This window comes from Salvelinus alpinus, chromosome 12 (assembly GCF_045679555.1).
Source record: "Salvelinus alpinus chromosome 12, SLU_Salpinus.1, whole genome shotgun sequence".
In the NCBI taxonomy this organism is placed as follows: Eukaryota; Metazoa; Chordata; class Actinopteri; order Salmoniformes; family Salmonidae; genus Salvelinus; species Salvelinus alpinus.
In genome coordinates this window covers 4,694,844-4,714,109 of record NC_092097.1, presented here as the reverse complement: position 1 = coordinate 4,714,109, position 19,266 = coordinate 4,694,844, and the positions used below count along the sequence as shown (strand labels likewise).

The 19,266-nt window shown below is 40.6% G+C and overlaps 1 protein-coding gene across 11 annotated transcripts in view; it reads right to left on the bottom strand.

The window, feature by feature from the left end:
• LOC139536508 (R3H domain-containing protein 2-like) overlaps nucleotides 1–9,532 on the bottom strand; it is a 69,900-nt gene extending 60,368 nt beyond the window's left edge. For 6 of the 11 annotated variants that reach the window (XM_071337056.1, XM_071337063.1, XM_071337065.1 and 3 more), the window contains exon 1: nucleotides 8,762–9,515. The gene's annotated coding sequence lies outside the window, so the exon portion shown is untranslated. Of the gene's footprint in view, nucleotides 1–8,761 lie in introns of all 11 variants that reach the window. The other 5 variants (XM_071337060.1, XM_071337059.1, XM_071337061.1 and 2 more) reach the window with 5 other exon arrangements.
• Between the last annotated feature and the right edge of the window lie 9,734 nt (nucleotides 9,533–19,266).

The window sequence follows — 19,266 nt, the reverse complement described above, 5'->3', positions numbered from 1 at the left end:
AGCCACCAATTGTGCAAGTTCTCCCACTTAAAAAGATGAGGCCTGTAATTTTCATCATAGGTACACTTCAACTATGACAGACAAAATGAGAAAGAAAATCCAGAAAATCACATTGTAGGATTTTTAATGAATTTATTAGCAAATTATGGTGGAAAATAAGTATTTGGTCAATAACAAAAGTTTATCTCAATACTTTGTTATATACCCTTTGTTGGCAATGACAGAGGTCAAACGTTTTCTGTAAGTCTTCACAAGGTTTTCACACACTGTTGCTGGTATTTTGGCCCATTCCTCCATGCAGATCTCCTCTAGAGCAGTGATGTTTTGGGGCTGTTGCTGGGCAACACGGACTTTCAACTCCCTCCAAAGATTTTCTATGGGGTTGCGATCTGGAAACTGGCTAGGCCACTCCAGGACCTTGAAATGCTTCTTACGAAGTCACTCCATTGCCCGGGCGGTGTGTTTGGGATCATTGTCATGCTGAAAGACCCAGCCACGTTTCATCTTCAATGCCCTTGTTGATGGAAGGAGGTTTTCACTCAAACTCTCACGATACATGGCCCCATTCATTCTTTCCTTTACACGGATCAGTCGTCCTGGTCCCTTTGCAGAAAAACAGCCCCAAAGCATGATGTTTCCACCCCCATGCTTCACAGTAGGTATGGTGTTCTTTGGATGCAACTCAGTATTCTTTGTCTCCAAACATGACGAGTTGAGTTTTTACCAAAAAGTTATATTTTGGTTTCATCTGACCATATGACATTCTCCCAATCTTCTTCTGGATCATCCAGATGCTCTCTAGAAAACTTCAGACGGGCCTGGACATGTACTGGCTTAAGCAGGGGGACGCGGCTGGCACTGCAGGATTTGAGTCCCTGGCGGCGTAGTGTGTTACTGATGGTAGGCTTTGTTCCTTTGGTCCCAGTGGTCTAGGGCACTGCATCGCAGTGCTAGAGCCTCAAGCCATGAGGTTGTAGGAATTGTCCATAGAGCTTCGAGACAGAATTGTGTAGAGGCACAGATTTGGGGAAGGGTACCAAAACATTTCTCCAGCATTAAAGGTACAAGTACATGGTGGCCATCATTCTTAAATGGAAGAAGTTTGGGGTTAGCTCCAGACCGGCGGTCGAGAGTCATGAAGGCAGTCAAATTCCATGTGATGGTTTAGTCATGGTAATTAGGCTTCTCCAAGCTCTGATGCTGCTGCTGATCATTAGTAGCCTACCAAACTTGCTAACTGCCTGGCACTCAGCACTCTATTGACCCTCTAAATAACTCTGACATCATTGCAAATGCTATCGAAAATCGAATCAAACACTTCATGAGAGCTCATGTTGCGCAACATTTCTATAGGCTATGCAATTGCGTGAGAAAACAGAGTGATGGCCTCTATTAAAAACAGGAGGATCCCATCAGCTTTCTATAGACGAGGCCTACTATATTTATTTCTCACCTTTCCTAGTATTAAGCACATTGCTTATCTTTACAACCGGAGTATAGCCTACCTGGCTAGAATGGAAATGAAACACAAGATAAGCGTCATTCATTCGCATTTTAAGTGTATTTTTCCCGCTGCCCCTGTTTCGAGACACATTTCACACATACAGTACCAGTCAAAAGTTTGGACACACCTACTAATTCCGGGGTCTTTATTTATACATTGTAGAATAATAGTGAAGACATCAAAACTATGAAATAACACATATGGAATCATGTAGTAAACAAACAAAAAAAAGTGTTAAATCAAAATATATTTCATATGAGATTCTTCAAAGTACCCTTTTCCTTGATGACAGCTTTGCACACTCTTGGGATTATCTCAACCAGCATGAGGTAGTCACCTTGAATGCTTTTCCAACAGTCTTGAAGAGTTCCCACATATGCTGAGCACTTGCTTGCTGGCAGATTGCCCCTTAAAGTCTATCAAACGTGTACGAGTTTGAGCATGTGTCCATTATTCCAATGGATTTATCTTACCAGCATGAATTAAAGCCCCACTTTTATTCCATAGGCTGGGATCCGCACTATGCAGCTGTTGCAAGAGCACATTTTTCCACTGGCTTATCACTGCCTGTCCACTGGTTTCAAAAACAATGATTGGTAATAGGGCTGGGCGATATGGCAAATAAATTATCACAATATCTAAATCATTCGATAACAAATATCACGATATAAATCAAATAATGTTTAAAAAAGGTGCATATCTGCTTCAGACTCAAGAATGCCTGAACAAACCACTAGGCAGGTAGCCTAGTGGTTAGAGCGTTGGGCCAGTAACCGAAAGGTTGCTAGATCGAATGCCCGACCTGACAAGATCGTTTTACCCCTGAACAAGGCACTGTTCCCCGATAGGCCGTCATTGTGTGATAAAGGGATAATGGTGTTGATGTGAGCCATGACCAGCCTTACTAAGCACTTCATGGCTACAGACGTGAGTGCTACGAGTCGGTAGTCATTTAGGCAGGTTACCTTAGTTTTCTTGGGCACAGGCACTATGGTGGTCTGCTTAAAACATGTGGGTATTACAGACTCGGACAGGTTGAAAATGTCAGTATGTCAGCGCATGCTCAGAGTTCACGTCCTGGTAATCCGTCTGGCCCTGCGGCCTTGTGAATGTTAACCTGTCTAAAGGTCTTACTTACATCGGCTGCGGAGAGCATGATCACAGTCTTCCAGCTGATGCTCTCATGCATGTTTCAGTGTTACATGCCTCGAAGCAAGCATAGAAGTAGTTTAGCTCGTCTGGTAGGCTTGTGTCACTGGGCAGCTCTTGGCTGTGCTTCCCTTTAGTCCTGTTTTGATGCTTTGCCTGTTTGACGGTTAATCGAATGTCATAGCGGGATTTCTTCTAAGCTTCTGAGTTAGAGTCCCGCTCCTTGAAAGTGGCAGCTCTAGCCTTTAGCTCAGTGCGGATGTTGCCTGTAATGCATGACTTCTGGTTGGGGTATGTACGTAAAGGTGGTCTAGAATTTTTTTCCCTCCAGTTGCACATTTAACATGCTGATAACATGCTATTTAGTGGTGAGCTTTTTCCAAAATCAAGCATTGCTTGGTAACAGCGAAGATTTTTTTTGTTACTTGAATAAATATGAGCTGAGATGTCTGTCCTGCAAATACTTTAGGTCAGACACTATATAAATTGTTCGCAATGCACTCATTAGCATTTAGTTGGCATGCTCTATGGCATTTTATATGCATTTGTTAGCATTGCTAACCTTCGGAGTACAACGGCTCAGTGTTTTTTCTTTTTTTAAAGCGCCCCTTGTGTTCAGTGCCGGTATTACCGAATATGCCGGTATGGCACAAGGTCAGTTTGAAGATAATCTGGATACCACCCAGGCCTAACACACAGGTATGAACTGCATGCACCTCGCTCACACGCAGACACCGTTATGTATGCATGCATGCACACGCTCTCATGCATCATGACAAAAATATGGCAAAAGTTAGGCTAGTTAAAATGTACAATATTGTGGATTAATTCAAACAAAATCAAAACATTACAATTCCACATGCAGATTTTGGTCCTATTGCGTATGATAGTCCAGTTCCGTATGACCGCTAGGGGGCTATTACGTTCTATCAAATGTAGTCACAGGCTGAATCTCAAACCAAACACTTGGCCCATAAGCCCTTTATCGAGTCGCCACTTGCCCTTGTGATCAATCTAGTCTGTTAAGTGTTTTAACCTAAATGAGCATTGAGACAACGCGCACTTGACATCAACTGCCACTTATCAATATTCCAAAATTAAAAATCTATTTGCGAGCATCGTCTCCCGCGACCTGTATTGTGCATGGCTCACTCACAATGAGACGCAGGCACTGGGGCAGACTGACGCATGCTCTGATAGACAGTGAGAAAGTTGTAAAAACAAAACATCTCTATTCCTGTACAAGTAGGCTATATCGGTCACAAGTAATTTCATCAGCTGATTTAAAATTGTTGTAGCCTGCTTGCTTCTAGCTAGCGTCACTGACAAACACAGGGATGGAGTTTTAGCTAGCTAGGCACTGCACTGATAAACATTAGGGCTTGCACAATTACCGTATAAAATCGACGGTTATGGATGAAGACAATCATTAAAATAAAACTGTCATAACCGTTTATAACCACCCATTATGCCATCACTGGCTTGAATGGGGATGTACGTTCTAGTCATTCAATTTCTATAGCAGCATATGCAGTCAGGAGCGGAGGAAAGAAAAACGTATACAGTACATAGAAATAAAAATCGATACAGTATATAGATATAAAGATATATAGCTACGGGGTCAGCTAAAAGCACAGAGAGCAGCAGCAGACTCGATACTGTACTGGGGGCAGAGCAGGCTGTTTCGCTGCTGTCACATACTGCCATTTTTCAAAATAACAACGTGACGCACCTTATATTCATGGCATTTCATTTGAAAGATGCTAATCTCATACTAACGTTACAGCATTGTTGCATTAGGTATGTTAAAAAAAAAAAATTCCCTTTATGATGATTCGGGACCTGTTATTGGTAGTTTCGTGATAACGGCACGACTGTGCCTTTCATTTTGTGGAAGAAACATTTTTCCGTTGTTTTCTGAAAGTTAATATCCCAATTTCGTTTTAATGTTTAACCATTCACACTCCTAGCGTAGTCATAACATGTCCAATCCCCCAAAACACAGAACGACCAGCAGCTGTAGCCAAATCTTATTGCCATTTATTTTTTTGTATATATATATTTCTTCCTTTCATTTTTAAACAATTTTTTTACCTTTATTTAACAAGGCAAGTCAGTTAAGAACAAATTCTTATTTACAATGACGGCCTGGGTTAACTGCCTTGTTCAGGGGCAGAACGACAGATTTTTACCTTGTCAGCTCGGGGATTCGATCTTGCAACCTTTCGGTTACTGGCCCAACGCTCTAACCACTAGGCTACTTGCTGCCCCAAATGTATACATCTCACAACAATGGATTTATTGCGTGCTTTTGTTTGGACATCTTGTGACTGAAATATCAGATCTAATAGTGATGACAGATGATCCAGTTTCTCTCCCCCTCGATACCGGTTCCCGTCTTCTCACAGTGAGGGTTTTGCTGCCTTCCAACCTTTTTAGGCGATAACAGTACATGTTGAATAAAATAATGTCACGACAGGCCTGACTGAAACAGCTAATGTCGACAAAATAAAATACACGAGACAAGGTGGGATCTTTCTCTGCCTGTAAAATGATTTATGCGAGAATTGGCGGTGGGAAATTATTTTATGTGCAAATATTTATATAATAACCATTATACCGAAGTAACTTGGAGTCACGCGATGATATGTTGTGGGGTCCTCCCCCCACGACTTGGGAAAGTATGCAGTTTATTAGGCTACAAATTACAGATTAAATAAGTGATGAACGTCACAGGGTGGGGAAAGTGCACAGTGATGAGCTTGATGCTCCTTTCCAATAAATATCGAGGGTCTTATTCTGGTGACATGATGATCGATTCTTGACTGCAGTTTGACAACAAAAAAAATGCTCTTGCTACTTTGTCCATAACAATGTCATCATGTAGGCTATACCTGCACTGTATCTGCACGTGCCAAGACCAGAGTGGGAACAGTCGCTATATAACGCAACCTTTTTTGGGATAAAACTATCAGTAGAATTGAAAATGCGATGGAAACCCCTGTAACTTGTATTTTTTAATTCAGTACATGGGAATTTAACCACAAAAAAATGTTATTTTCATATGCACTACATCATCACGCACAGCCTTTCATCTGCAAAAAGTACATTTGATGGAAACATCTTATGGGACAATGTGCATAATGTTTTCATACAGATTTTTTGAATATTCGCATTAAAATGTGTCGTCAATTGGATGTAAGTCAAGCTACTGAAAGTAATGACAGGTCTGATCCAGTCTGGACCCACAGCCATGCAACCAACACACACATGTCCAATGTCAACCTGGACCCAGAGCCCTGCAACCAGTCACCTATTCCCTCCCAGCCTCCAGTTCTGATCAATTATTTACATCTAGCAAGCAGTGGAAGGATTATATACATCTAGCAAGGCGTGGAGGGAAAGACAGCTAGAGGGAGAGATACAGATAAATCGAGGGGGTAGATAGAAGGAGAGGGAGAGGGTGAAGAGAGAGAGGGGGGGAGAGAGAAGCAGCAGTAGCACCAGCTCTGTGCTCAGGCAAAGATCTATAAATATCTCTTCACATCTCTCTAGCAAAAGCCACCATCTCCACTGCTGCAAACACAGAAGCAGATCTCAGGTAGGCAAACTGATGAGTAGGGATAGGGTTCTATGGCGGTGAATCTACCCCAGGATTTTATCCGCATCAAAAAGGTATAGAAACAGTTGCACTTTTAAGCCAACTTCCTGCTATTCTGCAAATGTATCCATGGAGCAGAGATTTTTTTTCTTCTGTTTTTAAAGCTGATTTCCTGCAATTATTCCCATTTTGCAATGCAGCGGAGAGAAAAATGCAGTTTTAAAGCAAGTTCAATTGAATTCAATGAATTTTGCCATGGCTTATGCTGTGTTCTTTGCTCAAACATAACAAAATTAACACCGATATGGGTATTTTCAGATCTCCCCGTCTAGGTTTAATTTCGGTGATTTTTAGTTCGTCAGATAGATAGGATACTGAGTGTACAAAACATTAGGACATTTGCTCTTTCCATGACAGACTGACCAGGTGAATGCTATGATCCCTTATTGATGTCACTTGTTAAATCCACTTCAAATCAGTGTAGATGAAGGGGAGGAGACAGGTTAAAGAAGAGGTTTTAAGCCACCTTGAGACATGGATTGTGTATGTGTGCCATTCAGAGGGAGAATGGGCAAGACAAAATATGTAAGTGCCTTTGAACAGGGTAGAACAGAATGAGATGACTCATCACTGGAATCACATTTACTCAGGGCTATCAAATCTCCGTCTCAAAAAATAATATTTATGATATACTACTTCCATCTATAGCCTAATCTAGTCAAACCCGTTCATCTATTATTATCATTTTTTTAATGTGGCTAGATAACACATGGTACAAACTAAGGATAGAAAATCAAATGCCTCTTTTGAGCCTTTTCATGTTCCAATCAAAAAAAAGTAAACTACACAGGCTCAAATAAGGACAAATTGACAAGGGAAACTGCATATTTCCATGTGTGTTTCTGTACCAAATGAGAGTTAGGGTACAGCCACCAGTGCAATAGCAAATTGAGGTGGATGACAAGAGACAGGCAGCCACAGCAGGCAGCTCCCACCACACCGCCGCTTCATTAGGAGCAGACTGTTGAATCAATGGTTCACCCATCGAAGACAAGCCTGTTCCTAAAACCACACAAGCTATTCTCTAAAAACCACATGCCCCACCCATAGCATTCGGACACCAATTGACTATATGCTGCTGCTGCACAGAGAGTGAGCAGCGTACAGTCATCTGCACTACATGCTTTTCCTATCCAAGCTCTTATGTGCTCATTAGGCAAGATGAGTTGAGGGAGGGAGGGGACTGAAGTTGGCTACATTAACTAATCTAATAGACCATGCTATTCTGTGATATTCAAACCAGATTGTGGAGTACTGTTAGTTTAGGCTGTATAGTATATGATGGGTATTTGATCCCCTTTACAACTAAGAGTATTTTAATAGTGCTTCCCAAAACATGTAGGCTCAGGCTGAGGCTATATTTCCAGTAAAGCTTTCAATCTCTCCCACAACACAGTTCCTAGTACACTGTCTGATATGTAGGGTATCCAACAAAACATCCAGAAATCAACTATTCTCCCACAAATACAGGTAGAGGGGCAATGACTAACACACACACACACACACACACACTGCATATGTTGAGACCATAACAAGATATAGCTATGCTTTCCATACAGCCGTTACAAAGTAGTTTGTGTAACACATAGCACAGTGACTTGGAAGACAACACATCTTCTAAACTTCCATGTCTAGTTGCAGGGGGTTCATTTGAATTGAAAAAACTGCTCCGTTATTAAATGAAATAATTGTTTTGCTCCATGAGGTAATCCAATGTGTTCGCCACCATCTTGTCTATTTCAAATCTTCTCTCATTGATTGAGGTGGGTGTCCACCCCAAGTGCCGCATGTCAAGACACCGACCCTACCGTTATGCTCGTTTACACTGAAAAACACGGCGTTCGGGAATGCAATCATGTTTACATTAAAGACACTGTGGAGCCGACACGAGATATGGGTCGGAAAACTTTCCTCAATGCAGGAATGGGATATGCCACTGTACTCCAAGTTAACTTCATCCACACGGACAAATCGAGAAGATTGAAATACTGCTGGTTTTCCAGGAAAACTGCCCTTTTCGTCATAATGCTAACTATCAGGAGCCACCTGATAGTGGCAGTGTCAGCCAATCAGCTCATTTGTTGTTCAACCCAACATGTAATTTCATAATGGATGCTGTGGCTACTGCTAGTTAACATGGAGGACAAAAAGGGCAGTTTTCAGGGAAAACTAGCAGTATTTAAAGAGCAGTGTTGATTATAGGTACGATGTGGAGTACAGTGGCATATCCCATCCCTGCATTGAGGTACGTTTTCCAACCCATCTCTCACACCAGCTCCATTGTGTCTTAATGTAGTAGCCATGACTGAGTTCAGACTTCAGTGCATCTCAGTGTAAAATAGCTTCACGATAGGGTCGGTATCTTCTGGCAAGTACATTAGGTAGACTAGCTAGTTAGTTAGCTAATTTACAGTGGTTGGTAGAATATAGAATAAACTCTCGTTTACCGTTTAGATGAGTCTTCTCTCAATGAAAGCTTCTTCGATGTTTGTTTTCCCGAGTTGAAGGCTGCTAACGCGTTAGCTACTGCTGGTACACAGACAGGTTAACATTAGTGTAGGGTAAGCTAGCAGCTGCTAGTGCAGTGCTGAGTTCCCAAATGTTTAACGTTAGCTAGCTAAACGGACAATACGCAGCAACCAAGTTAGCCTTTTCTTCTTATCTAACGGTAACAGTAACTTAGCTGTCAAACAAGGTGTCAGCTCACCTGCTCCTTTAGCTAGCTAATTATCTAAAACGTTAGTTACCGTAAGAAAAAATTCGATAAAAAAAAATATCAATGACAGGATCATGGATTATGAGCCGATTGAAGAAATGCCGATATGTATGCGGTTCGTTAGCGATACCGCGTGTCAACCACCCTCCGAATGGTTAACCCAATGCTAACTAATAATGGTAACAATAAATCGCTAGTTAATTAGTAACGTTGGCTCCATGGCTAACCAAACGCTGCCCTGGCTGAGTTGGCTCACGGTGAAAGCCACTGCACTGTCAAACGCTATCGACTCAAAACCGCACACACGTGAGAGGTATCTACATCGAACGTTGAAGATCAAATCAGAGAGAAAGCATCCAATAACTTCTAAAACGGAAATAACGAGAACCTTACACTTTAGATAAAATAAAGAAAAACGAGATTCCCTTCAGCTCCGGCTTCCAATACTGTGTGATTGCGACCCGCAATTCGGGGTGTTCCTGCATGTGCATTCTCTACAGGAACGCCCCCCTCCAGCCTTTACCCTCGAACACTTCTTCATCGTCTTCTGTATTATTGCGGTCCACAAACAAATGTTATAGGTGCATGCCGCCCCCTACTCTATTGTGTAGGATGAATTCGTTACACTTTGTGAAAAATTGCCCTACCAACTAACCCAGTACCCATTAAAACCTCACCACTATTCCACAAATTATCTGATCCTACTCCAGGCCAGCAGCCTGGGAGGACGGGTCACTATCATTCAAACATCTTGTAACTCTTATTCTTCCCAGCTCTGCAGATTTTCCTGTGAGGAGGCAGTCATTAGATCATTTATTTTGGTACTGTCCATATGTAGCTCGTTTTTGGTCACAGGCCTAGGAATGGCTGAAGAATTGCAGATAGCAATACTGGGTGATTTTAAAAGTCATAGTCAATCGATCAATAATATAATTATTATTTTAGCAAAAATGTTTATCTTTAATTTACAATCTGTATAAACTATGAGAATAGAAAGGTACAGTACTTTTGTGAAGCAGCACAGTTTAAAAATATATGGCAAAAAGAAATCCAATATGGATGGTGTTAAGAAATAGATGGGAGGGGTTGAATGGAGCTGAAGGGTGGGACTAATAACAACAAGATAACAAATGTAAAACATACGGTGTCTGTAAAATGTACACTACCGTTCAAAAGTTTGGGGTCACTTAGAAATGTCCTTGTTTTTGAAAGAAAAACTATTTTTTTGTCCATCTAAATAACATCAAATTGATCAGAAATACAGTGTAGACATTGTTAATATTGTAAATGACTATTGCAGCTGGAAACGGCAGATTTTCTTTAATGGAATATCTACATAGTAGGTGTACAGAGGCCCATTATCAGCAACCATCACTCCTGTGTTCCAATGGCACTTTGTGTTAGCTAATCCAACTTTATCATTTTAAAAGGCTAAATTATCATTTGAAAACCCTTTTGCAATTATGTTAGCACAGCTGAAAACGAAGCTGAAGAAGCAATAAAACTGGCCTTCTTTAGATTGAGTATCTGGAGCATCAGCATTTGTGGGTTTGAATACAGGCTCAAAATGGCCAGAAACAAAGACCTTTCTTCTGAAACTCGTCAGTCTATTCTTGTTCTGAGAAATGAAGGCTATTCCATGAGAGAAATTGCCAGGAAACTGAAGATCTCGTACAACGCTGTGTACTACTCCCTTCCCAGAACAGCGCAAACTGGCTCTAACCAGAATAGAAAGAGGAGTGGGAGGCCCCGGAGCACAACTGAGCAAGAGGACAAGTACATTAGAGTGTCTAGTTTGAGAAACAGATGCCTCACAAGTCCTCAACTGGCAGCTTCATTAAATAGCACCCGCAATTGAGACATCTGTGGCATTGTGTTGTGTGACAACTGCACATCTTAGAGTGGCCATTTGTTGTCCCCAGCACAAGGTGCACGTGTGTAATGATCATGCTGTTTAGTTAGCTTCTTGATATGCCACACCTGTCAGGTGAATGGATTATCTTGGCAAAGGAGAAAGCTCACTAACAAGGTAAACAAATGTGTGCACAAAATTTGAGAGAAATAAGCTTTTTGTGAGTATGAAAAATTTCTGGTATATTTTATTTCAGCTCATGAAACATGGGACCAACAGGTTTGTATGTAGACCTACTGATAGCTAACTGTAGCTCTGTCTCGTAAACTCTTTAGGTAACAGTGATCTTTAGGTGATCACTGAAAAGTACATTTCCTGAAGAACATGTGGTGTGTTTGCTAGCTTGTTATAAAGCATGTATGGTTTTGAAATATGTTATAGTAGTGCTAATGTCTGCAGTAGTAATGGTGGTGACTGGTTTTAGTTGAAAAAAGTAGATAGATGAAAAGTTAGGGTAGCCTGAAAATATGAAAGTTGGTTTGGTGTCTGTAGCTTGAACGGTTCAAGAGTTACTGTTTGTGGGTTATTTCATGCAGATGTATGCACATTTATTCAATCATAATTGATAAAAGTGTTAAAGAATTTGAAGTTAGGATAGCCTGAACATGTGAAAGTTGATTTAGTGTCTCTAGCTTGAACGGTTCAAGAGTTACTGTTGGTTGGTTATTTTATGCGAATTTCTGCAAATTTACACTACCGGTCAAAAGTTTTAGAACACCTACTCATTCAAGTTGTTTTGTTTTTACTATTTTCTATATCGTAGAATAATAGTGAAGACATCAAAACCATGAAATAACACATATGGAATCATGTAACCAAAAAAGTGTTTGAGAAAGTATTGGAGATTCTCCGCCCTTTGCCTTGATGACCGCTTGGCACACTCTTGGCATTCTCTCAATCAGCTTCACCTGAAATGCTTTTCCAACAGTCTTGAAGGAGTTCCCATATATGCTGAGCACTTGTAATAATAACAAGATGGTAACTTTACAAGTATAGTTGTGGAGCTTGCTAAAGCTCTTTAAAAGTATTTTTGTGGTAGAAGTTTAAAACATTTTACTTTACTATTTAACACCCTAGAGTTGATTGACACACCGGTGCATCCATCTAAGTTACATAACAAAAAAATCCCCATCAAAATCTGTCGGTTTAAGCTAGATATATCTGGGTTTTTTGCATTGGATGTGTCTCAATCAGAGGAGGATGGTGTGAGGAGCTATAGGAGGACGTGCTCATTGTAATGGCTGGAATGGAATTAATGGAATGGTATCAAACACTTCCAACACACGGAAACCACTCTGTTCCAATTGTTCCTTTCCAGCCATTACAATGAGCCCCTCCTCCAATAGCTCCTCCCACCAGCCTCCTCTGGTCTCAATCACCCACATCTGCCAATGATGCACTTCCGCATCTGCGGTGAAAGGTGGCAGAGCTAGAGCAGTGTTTGTCAGACCATGAGACATCCCGAAAATCGGTCTCCTCACGAAAACGTCTGTAGCGTCTGAAAGGTTTGACCTATAAACTATTATGCTTTACGACCTCCAAAAGTGTCAGAAGTCGGTACCATCGATGTGCCAACTTCTGTTTGGTAGCGTCCGAACCATTTGGGCTACAAAATAATGGGACCCCAATAAGGGGAGATTCTCACGAACACGATGGTGTTCTCCATTTTGCTTTACGACCCCCCACTTGTCTGAAGGTAACCAGTACCATTTTTCTTTTTTTTTATTAATGGAAGAACAAAGGTAGTTTTGTGCCTACCCCCAGAAATGTGTTAAATATGTGTGGAATTTGTTTTTTTATAACCCCTAGATTTAGGACAGACACTTCAAAACCTTGTTTCTTTAGATTTCTTTGTTTTACTATCCTTTTTGCCATTTTTGAATGTCATTGAAAGTGTTTCTATGTGCTTTAGAAGTAAAGACCAAAATCATTTTGATACCTAAAGGGGTCCTAAAATTGCAAATCAAATAGCTAAATGACCAGTAGTTGTGTTCAGTGGTTGTGGTCCTTAGTTTAGTGGTCAGTAGTTGTGGTCAGTAATTGTTAAGTTGTGGTCAGTAGTTGTGTTCAGTAGTGGTTAGTAGTTTATATAAGTAGGTGTATGATCAGTAGTTGTGTGGTTGTGATCAGTAGTTTTGGTCAGTAGTTGTGTGGTTGTGGTAATTAATTGTGGTTAGTAGATGTGGCCAGGTGGTTGTGGTCAGTAGTTGTGGTGGTCAGTAGTTATGGTGATTAGATGTGTGGTCAGAAGTTGTGTGATTGTGGTCAGTAGTTGTGTGGTTGTGGTCACTAGATGTGGTCAGAAGTTGTGTGGTTTTGGTCAGTAGTTGTGTGGTCAGAAGTTGTGTGGTTGTGGTCAGAAGTTGTGGTTGTGGTCAGTAGTGGTGTGGTTGTGGTCAGTGGTTGTGGTCAGTAGTTGTGGTTGTGGTCAGTAGTTGTGTAAGTAGTTGTGTGGTTGTGGTCAGTAATTGTGTTCAGTAGTTGTGGTCAGTAGTTGTGTGACTGCAGTCTGCAGTTGTGTGGCTCAGTTGTTGTGTGGTCAATATTTGTGTGGTTGCGGTCAGTAATTGTGGTCACTCTCTTCACCCTCACCATAATTGTTGCCTTCTGCGGCTGTGAGTATCCATAGCAACGGTTCTGTTCAGGCTGCTCAATGATGACACAGAGAGCTGTTAGTAGATGTTAACTAGCCACTTTTTGTCACTCTAGAAGCTATTCCTAATCCGCTCTATCCAATCAGAGGGTTACAGCCCACCTGTGTCTTTAGAGACAGGCAAACTAGCCAGTTGGGTTATTTAGAGCATGGAGCATGATCCTGAGAAGGAGGACAAAGCTATTGAGCCTTAGAAATATTATCTTTATCATTCCAGGTCGTCCAGACCAGGGAAGCATTTGAAATCTTAGCACTAGCTGTTCGGTCCGAACAGATTCATAAATCATGGGAATTTGTCGAGCTATGAAGACGTTCTCTCCTGCCGAGCAAAGCGTTGCTAGGGAACAGTAGCCTAGGAAACATTGCTCCCTTATGGCTAAAGCAAGTGTGAGAAACATGCTAACATACAGTACGTTTGTGATTTAATACTAAATAAATACTGCACTCTGGCCCACAAAACGTATTTGTTAGATTCATGATACTGTTGTTAGACAAAGCAAAGAAAGTGACCTTCAAAGCGTGATGTAGTTTTATTGGAATTTGTAGCTGTTGTTGCAGCTGTTGTTGACATGACTTGCTGCATCTAGAAAAAGAGTAGTTGATGGCTAACTAAAACAGCTCTATCTACTGTCTGATTCAAGCTATTCCTAAAATGTCAAATGCTCTGTTTTTGCTGACTTGTTGGGGTAGTGGTCAAAATGGCAGTTGTTTGCAAAAAAGTTACAGAAAATGGTTTTGATGTGGTTACTAAAACAGCTGTAATGTTTTATCAGAATATTTTTTGGGATTGAAACACCATATGAGTAACAGAGAAGTAAACAAAGATGTAAACGTTCAAAATTTTGTCTAAGTTGTTGCAAAGCGCTCAAAGTAGCTGAATTGTGTCAAAAATGGCGTTATTGCATTTACAGTGAATGGAAGTTGGAAGTAATAATGTCACAATGTAGCCTGCAATAATGCCTTTTTGATGGATGACGAAAAGGACAAAAAGTTTAATATTTCAAAAAGTATACAAGATTTCAAAAAGTTGTATACAAGCAACTCAAGCATGACCATTATGCACATTTTAACGTTTGAGCTGCATCTCTAGCTGAAACGGTGTAAGAGAAGTAGTGTGCTAAATAAGAAGAAGAAGACGAAGAAGAAGAAGTATGTCAAATGATTGAAGCTGGAGATTTTGATTTGCAAGCTTCACAATAACTTTTTACACGTAAAGTTTTGGTGCTTGCTAAAGCTCTTTAAAAGTATTTTTGTGGTGGAAGTTTAAAACCTTTTACTTTACTATTTAAAGCAAAAAAAATTTAAAGTATGTATGGTTTTGAAAAACATTATCGTAGTGGTAGTGTCTGCGGTAGTAACTGTGGTAACTGTGTTATATTTGAAAAAGTAGGTACATGAAAAGTTAGGATAGCCTGAACATATGAAAGTTGGTTCGGTGTGTCTAGCTTGAACGGTTCAAGAGTTCCAATTATTGTTGTTAGGTATTATATGCTCATTTATACATATTAACGAGTTATAATTTTATAGTGCAAACCAGTTAGACCAAAGCTAGTGCGAGCCAGAGCTAGCTAGCTATGCCCAGGACCAGAGCTGGACAAGAGCTAGTGCTGAGCAGTAGTTGTGGTCATTAGTTGTGTAGTTGTGGTCAGTTGTTTTGTTGTGGTCAATAATTATGTGGTTGTGGTCCTTAGTTGTGTGGTTCAGCATTTGTGTGGTCAGTTGTTTTGGTTAGTAGGTGTGTGGTTCAGTAGTTGTGGTAAGTAGTTGTGTGGTTTTGGTCAGTAATTGCGGTCAGTAGTTGTGGTCAGTAGTTGTGGTCAGTAGGTTTGTTGTTGTGACCAGTAGTTTTGTGGTTGTGGTCAGTCGTGTTGTGTTGTAGTTGTGGCCAGGTAGTTGTGGTCAGTAGTTGTGGTGATTAGATGTGTGGTCAGTAGTTGTGTAGTCAGAAGTTGTGTGATTGTGGTCACTCTCTTCACCCTCGTCATAACCTTTGCCCTCTGTCTGTGAGTATCCATAGCAACGGCTCTGTTCGGGCTGCTTAATTAATGATGACACAGAGAGCAGTTAGTAGACGTTAGCTAACCACTTTTGTCACTCTAAACTCCGACAAACAGCTGTAACTGTTTTTTGGTAGAAGCTATTCCTAATCTGTTCTATCCAATCAGAGGGGTACAGTTGAGTTATTTAGAGCATGGAGCATGATCCTGAGAAGGAGGATTAAGCTAGTGAGCATGAGATATCTTCTCTTTATCATTCCAGGTCATCCAGACCGGGGAAGCATTCGAATTCTTTGCAATAGCTATTTGGTCTAAAGCCGTTTCACCGATCATGTGATTTTGTCGAGCTATGAAAACGTTCTCTCCTGCTGACCGAAGTGTTGCTAGGCAACAATTGTCTTGGTAACAATGCTCCCTATGTGTAAGAAACATGCTAACTTACAGTATTTTGGGCCTTTAATACTAAATAAATACTGCACTCTGACCCACAAAACGTACTTACACGATTCATGATAGTGTTCTTAGACAACGCAAGGAAAGTGAAATTTAAACGTGATGTAGTTTTATTTGGAATTTACAGGAATTTACAGCTAAACAGCTTTATCTACTGATTGATACAAGTTATTGCTAAAATGTATTCTGCTTTGAAAATCAGAGGAAAATGTCATACCCTCTGGGTGGGCTGCACCAACATGGTTTAAATTAATCTAAGATTAGAGCTCATCTAGGTTTTGTAAATCTAAGTTTATAATTAATCAGATATGTGTTGCACCACTTCATTTTAAATCTGGATGAGTAAATCTATGATTAACGGTTTTAAACTGTGATTAATAACAATGTAATGATGTTAGAACTACTGTAACTCCATCGTGAAAGGTTATCATGGGTTGGCTGATTTGAAATAAAAATCCGTTATTTGCCAGTACTAGCCCAAAAATGTATTTGTTAGCTAACGGTAGCTACTGTAGCTAGCTAGTTTATAAACTAAAATAGCATCAAATATCATTTATTGTTGTCATCACTTAACGTTATTAAGGCATTTTATTATTTGTCCCCTAGCCACCTGATCATTGCACGTCAAAGAAGTTCACATTTCTCCGCTCATGAAAAAAAAACAATTGTCGGCGCTGATGGAGGAATTTAGTAACGTACTGGAGGATGAAAAGACAGACAACACGACTGTCAAAAAGAAAGAAGAGTTAATGAATCGACACAGATTAAAGCGAAGATGGACCCAAATCGGATGAAGATGTGCTGAAAAAACTTCAAAGTGAAAGCCAAAAAGAATGTGGCAGAGGAGAGGCGGGGGCTATTTCAGACCGGAGGGGGGCCTCCGTCCAAGGTAATTGATCCACTCTCTCAGAAGATATGCGAAATGATTCCCCAGCAGTTTGCACCTCTCCATAACCCCTATGATGTCGACGGACAACTACTGTAGAACCACCAATATTTAGTAAGCATAAATAAATAAGAATAAATAACTCTACCGCACCTGCTGTCTCTCTACCGCACCTGCTGTCTCTAACTCTGAATGAACTGACATTTACTCCTGAGGTGCTGACCTGTTGCACCCTCTACAACCACTGTGATTATTATTATTTAACCCGGCTGTCATCTATGAACGTTGGAACATCTTGGTCATGTACTGTTTTAATCTCCAACCGGCACAGCCAGAAGAGAGCCTGGTTCCTCTCTATGTTTCTTCCTAGGTTCCTACCTTTCTAGGGAGTTTTTCCTAGCCACCGTGCTTCTACATCTGCATTGCTCGCTGACACAGCAAGCACATCCCCCTACCTCGGCACCATTTCTCTCTGTCTCCTACAACCAGGCTGCTGTGGTCAGAGAGGTCATAAATTCCTGGGGAAGATCCTGCCTCAGACAGTATAGAGAGAGAGTGAGTGTCATAGAGAGAACAAAGGAATTTCTTCCACCTCACAGAACTGGAGGTCCGAACAGTATTTATGTTCTGGAGAACGTATAAAAGATCGGTGAAGAATCCAGCTATGAACTGGTCCGTTTGGTACAATTTGTGAAACTCATGAGAGACAATACGGCCACATTACCAAAACGCTGTTTATATAATAGCCTCAGTTATGAGGCTTACATCTAATTGTTGTATATGATGAATGAGTGAGGATGATACTGTTTGTCAAATTGTGTAATGTGATTTTGGACTGTTTAATGAAGGAAACTCCAATTCCCTTTGGAGTTTAACTAAATCAGAGGACCGCCCATGAGCACAGTTATGGTCGGGCATCCTGGGACAGGCCCTTTTCTGCTCTTCTGAATAAAACCCCCACCCGGGTTTTCTATCACCAGACCAGCTTACCTCGATAACGAGCGGGCCAAGGTTTGAGAGGAGACCATAAACCTAAGGTTTGAGTAGATGGCTGAATATTTTAACCACACCACGTGGTTAAACTCTTAGACTATCGATACCGACAGAATAAGAACAAGTCTTTGATATTAATTACTAGTCTGCAGCTAGGACTTTGGTATCATTGAACACGAAGACCGACAACTGCCGAAACATCTATTCTATAACGACATGAATGAATGTCACTCTGAACTATCCATTCTAACCATGACAGAGAGAGGGCGGACAGACTATCCAACAGAAACTAACTTTTCAACAGAGATCCCGACGACACACTGAGCGTAAATATATATATTGATTGTGCAAAGGATTAGCATTTCAATTGTTATAATTATCACTCTGTCTAACAAGCCGCCATGCCGGTTTAGCCCACTAGGGCACATTCTCCTATCTTTTCCTTGTAAACATATCTACTGTTTGTTATGCATTTCTGTGAATTACTTAGTTAGTAAATAAATGATTTTAAGACAATTGATGTATGGATGACTCATAGTGAAGACTGGGTTCGTGCAGATAACCAACAATTTACAACTTTTGGAATGAGACTAACGTGAGGTAAAGAATACGTCATTAATCAGAAGACTAAGTGATCAGATATTAACATATCTGAAAGTAATTAGGAAAATTATAACTTTGTAATCTGAATATTTTCCTTGGTGGCCCGACTACATGATTAATCAGTTTAATCGCGTAATAATAATTACAGAGAATTTTTGATAAAGATTCATCTTCAGTTTAATGATGCCAAAGACACGACACTGTATAGCATTTTGTGACATTGGCTGATGTAAAAAGGGCTTTATACAGTTGAAGTCGGAAGTTTACATACACCTTAGCCAAATACATTTCAACTCAATTTTTCACAATTCCTGACATTTAATTCTGGCAAAAATTCCCTGTCTTTGGTCAGTTAGGATCACCACTTTAATTTACGAATGCGAAATGTTAGAATAATAGTAGAGAGAATTATTTATTTCAGGTTTTATTTCTTTCATCACATTCCCTGTGGGTCAGAAGTTTACATACACTCAATTAGTATTTGGTAGCATTGCCTTTAAATTGTTTGACTTGGGTAAAACGTTTCAGGTAGCCTTCCACAAGCTTCCCACAATAAGGTGGGTGAATTTTGACCCATTCCTCCTGACAGAGCTGGTGTAACTGATTCAGGTTTGTAGGCCTCCTTGCTCGCACACGCTTTTTCAGTTCTGCCCACAAATTTTCTGTATGATTGTCAGAGTCGCGTGTATAGGTGGCAGGGAAGTCAGGCGCAGGAGAGTCAAACGGAGTGTAAAATGGA